Source organism: Etheostoma spectabile, chromosome 3, assembly GCF_008692095.1.
Source record: "Etheostoma spectabile isolate EspeVRDwgs_2016 chromosome 3, UIUC_Espe_1.0, whole genome shotgun sequence".
In the NCBI taxonomy this organism is placed as follows: domain Eukaryota; kingdom Metazoa; phylum Chordata; class Actinopteri; order Perciformes; family Percidae; genus Etheostoma; species Etheostoma spectabile.
Window position 1 is genome coordinate 5,619,162 of NC_045735.1, and position 5,133 is coordinate 5,624,294.

Genomic DNA, 5,133 nt, shown 5'->3' on the forward strand with positions numbered 1-5,133 from the left:
CTCCACCCCTCTTTAATGGAACTTAAATACATGTGCATGTTCAAGTATTTTTAATAAATATGAATATTATAATGAAATTGACACTTAATACAATACATTATTAACAGAAACTGTACACAAATCTAAACTCTTTTAATGTTGCTGTGGGACAAAGTGAGACTAGCCTCCAATCAAATGCCATGTACGTAGATATTATGTCTAGTGGATTGATACAAATAACAACATAGATGTTTTAGAACTTTTGATATTTATTACCCCTCAACAGGCTACAACTGGGAAAAATTAAACGATGCTTGTTAAGCACTATAGCTAAAAAATAAATAACAAATATATACACTCTTTGTTGTGCAAATAACATAAGTGGCCTGATGTTTATACTTATGTTACTAAACGTAACGCTGTTAGTAACGCCGTTTTTTTATTTTATTTACATGGTTTTAATGCTTCTGTATGGCACTGCAGCAACTCAAAATTATTTAACTTTAACCTCCTGAATTTAGGTGGAAGTTTGTATAAAATCAAAAATAATTTTACATTGTGATTTTCACTTCACAAAACATTAGGATACACATGTTTAACATAATTTTCTGAACTAATAACCAAATGTTTATCAATCTTCAAAAGTTTCTTTTTTGTGGCTTTTTCATGATATCATGTTCTTATTTTATTGTGAAAACATTGTATATACAAATTTTATTATGTCAAAATATAATTCACCAGAATAAGTGTTGCAACTTATGTGAAGTGAATATTGATCTAATTGCAGAAAGAAGTCACATCACTAACTAAAGTACTCCAAAATCTCTCGGCCCTGGTGGACAGGGCCTATTTTAGTGCTTCCAAGAACCATCTTTATTAAATGTCTCTTAGAATTCTGTTAAAATAGCTCTCCATAAACCCTTTATGGTTCAGTATGATAAGCGATAAGTGAATATAAGAAGCCTTTGTTATCAATATATTACAATGAATGAATGAAATTGTGAAGCCCCTCCCAGCGGTGCTTAAAAGAAACTATATTGCACACACATAGTCAACCACAGGCAACGTGGTATACCAACTTTCACCATAAAATAAGGGGAGGTAGGTTGTGATAGATAATAAATGTATTGCACAGATCAATAAAAGGAATGCAAGACCCCTAAAAAGAAGGGAGAAGCCTGAAATGCCTCAAATGAAGAAAATAATTTGTGTTTCAAGAACTTAAGAAATGTGGGTGAAATTTAACTGTCTTTTCAAAAATGTTCTTATTTTGTATATGCGAAATATACCATGCTATGTAACAAGCCATCACACACTATCTCAAATCACTACCTTAACACTGGTGACTATAGTACTAATCATAACAATTTATATGACGCAAAAGCACATGTCGAGCAGCTAAAATTGGTCCCATTTTCAAAGGAAATGTTGTATCTTCATTGTCATTGTAAAAATTAGCCTAGTTTTTACCATAAAGTTTTTAATACAGTTTGCCTCTCAGCCAGCAGCTCGTTATCTATTTCTTCACATCTACTCATAAGATGTACCGGACTTAACTGTGATATTTCCAAGCAGTCAATACTAAGGTGTGCCCTGGAACAGAGTGCACTGCAGTGCTAAAAAGGTCAGGAGGTGTTTCACTGAACCTTTTCAATTGAATTGTACTGCCTCTGATCATATTGTAGCAGGGGTGGAGTGGGGCACTAAAATCTACCGGGAAATTTCTGATGGCACTGGCCCACCACAGGCCCACCACTGGCCCAACCCCTCATTTATCAGTATCAAAATCTCTTTTTTTTAAACCCTAATTATGCTATGTTTCTTTGTGTGGAATTCCTCCATCAGTTCTAACGCCAGCCAAGTCTACGCATTTGGGAAGGACTTAAAGGAAATATGAAACCTGACCACAGATGGCACAAGACAAATGCACATTGACAATAAAGTGTAGGGTTAAGCTCTTATGGGTTTTCTATTAATAAACAAATGCTGAAATATAACATGATATAGTTGTAGTCGTGACTTCTCATAGCATTGTCTGATCAGCATCATGGCTGGGTGGAGTCTGACTGAATTCTGAGACTAAATAATAATTGCGTTTTCCCCTGATAGTATACACTGCGTGGAAGGTGATATACCTCCCACCTCCCAACAAAATATACTCACTAATTAGTCATTACCATACCAACATTTTGCTACATTAGAATAAGGTTATATCTGCGTTCAGGTCAGTTTTAGCATTGCAAATAGCAAATAGGACAAATGGAAGACATTACACATAGCAATACTGCTGCTCATTCATTTATCATAATATGCGATAAAACTGACCATAACTGTTTTGTTTATGAGCAACGTATTTCAAACCCAAGACCGGTTACTGAAAATGGAGCTCATTTGAGATGCTGTTACTTGTAATGAGTAGATAATCACTACCAAAAAGGCTATCTAACCCGTTTTTCAGTCAATTCACCTGCAGCACTCGGAATAAATCAGTCATTTTTGAGCACTTTGATGCATCCTCCAGCATCCACTTCTTCATTCTGGTCTTTTCGGCCCCTCCTTTCTCCTCTTTTTTTCTTGCCTTCCATGGGTAACGTCAAAACAGAAAGCACGCTAATCTCAATGATGCAGCTAATTTTCCTTAAACTTTGCTGCTTTCTGTCTGTCTGATGTATATATTTGGGTCATGCCATTACACGAGGGGGCGTTCATTTATCTCCCTACATTTCTGTAAATAGACTTGACCTGCAATCGGTTCAGTGGATAACACATTCCCCATTCCCATGAGGCTTTTCTCCATTCTACATTAATGTAAGAAAAACAAACAAACTAAATCGTTTTATTTTTATTTGTGACTATGAAAGTTCTGTATCACCTGAATAAGAATAATTGAATTAAGATGGTTAGATTGATGGAAGAGGCTACACAAACATCAGTAAATTGACGGGAGAGAGGATTGTGCAGGGTAACAATGAATGAGATATAGAGAGTGAGCATGGGGTATAAATATCGCTTGGATGTTATAGTTAAACTAATAGTGGGAACCCTGGAGAGTTTTGTGGAGAGTATGCTATAGTAACTCTTTTAAGGACCCGTGGGCAGCTTATGTCTCAAGGCCGTTTGAGATAATCTGTAGGCCGGGCAACGGGAATTGTTTGGCTGGCTGGCCGGCCGGCCAACCGGGACAAGCCCTGATTGTCCTAATTGCCAATCCACCCCTTTACCGTAGTCTGAGCACCAGTCCTCTGATTACTCAGGACAATTTCCCTGAGGTATTTCTAATAGTACTAAAACACTAGATGACTCACATTTCACATCACACTATGCAGTGGTAACTTTTGGGATTAGCCTTAACAGTATGAACCATCTGAAGCATCACTGTCCAAAGGGTGAACATCATTTGAAATATAATTCTAAAGACACTTTGCTGGTGTAAACTACACTTGCTGCCTTACTGCTTTTGCTTTAGGAGCATGTTGGTAAAGGAAAGGAATAGAACGGCTGCAGCGCTAAACACTCATCACACCGGTGGATCCATGTGAACATTCACACCTTTCTCTAGGCAATGTTGGTGGTGATGATAGTGTGTGTGTGTGTGTGTGTGTGTGTGTGTGTGTGTGTGTCAGATGGTAATGAGATAAGACATGACTGTGTATAGTACACATTTCACGATAAAACAGGCTGTAAACACAAGTAGGGAATGTCACTTGGATGAATGTGAAAGATGACTGAAGGCATTTTACTTCATTAAATCTCTCACACACACACACACACACACACACACACACACACACACACACCATCAGTTGCAGATGGTGTGCGTTTGGGATTTGCCAGAGGATATCTATACATCACTGCACTGGCATTGTTTCTCTCTCCTTCTGTTTTCGCTCTTGTCCCTTCCCTGTTCTCAATCCAAATTTTACTTTAAATAAACAGTGTGCGGGCGCCCAGATAGCTCAATTGGTAGAGCAGGCACACGTATATAGAGGTTTACTCCTCAACGCAGTGGGCCCAGGTTTGACTCCGACCTGCGGCCCATTGCTGCATGTCATTCCCCCTCTCTCCCCCCTTTCATGTCTTTATCTATCCTGTCAAAAATAAAGGCCAAAAATGCCCAAAAAATAATCTTTACAAAAAAAAGAAATAACAGTGTGCATCTTGGTTTTATGTTGGCACTTTCCTCGTTTTCCTTCAAAGTGGAACTCCACCAATGTTATACAATAAAGGTGTTTGGGAGTGCATATGTACAAAAGTTGTGTTAAACCTTTTGTGTCTCCAGAGGAAGCTGTGTTAAGGCTCACATGACATCACTTGAGGACATGTATCCGTGTCAGTTGGGGCCAAAGACATCAAGTTTGAAAATGAAAGAAATGTAGGGTGGTGAAGTTTGAAATAAGTGACTTTACTAGACCTCTGTAGACCACTCCTCAACTTTGCTTCAGAATCCAGACTGCATTAGCCACTGCTTCTAGCATGACAGGCAAGTGTCCCACCTAACTGTCAGTTGCATTATGGGTAATGGGTAACTTAATTTTAAGTGAACATGCACTTAACTGAATAGAAATGGATTACAAAAAGGACGGAAAAATAAGAGTGAGAGAATAAGAACAAGAATATACCCACCCAATCTGGGCAGCCGTAGTCATTATGAAAATCAATTCACTATCAAAGGTAGTGACTTTGTACAAAGTACTGTAAGTGACTGTATAATTTATAGAAAAGAATTCAAACAGGGGTGGCTCCAGTGTAATACAGCAGCCTGCAGCACATAGTCACCATTTCAAATATGATCAGAAGTTTTTGTTTGGTCACATTGGAAGAATTGAAGCCTTAACTTCACCCATTAATCAGGACACATTTGTTGCCTTGGAAGGGGGGTCCCAATCTGAGAAAAAGTTCATGACTGATCCTTTGACTGTGCATTTGATCTCCTTAAAGGATACGTTCACAATCACATTCAAGTCTGCCCTAAAACGGTAGTCAGGTGCCCACATGAACACTGAAATACATGCCTTCTTACAGGGAATGAGGACTGGAGGTTTTGTCCCTCATCTCTTACATTAGAAGTTAGGGCTGCACAATTAATCACATTTTTATCACTATTTTGGCTTCCCACGATCAAATTTGCGTGATCGAGCGATATTTTAAATGCGT

At 38.2% G+C, this 5,133-nt stretch overlaps 1 protein-coding gene across 7 annotated transcripts in view; it reads left to right on the forward strand.

Moving 5' to 3' along the window:
- LOC116672846 (chloride channel protein 2) overlaps positions 1-5,133 on the forward strand; it is a 162,668-nt gene that overhangs the window by 45,452 nt on the left and 112,083 nt on the right. The gene's annotated exons all lie outside the window — the stretch shown is intronic.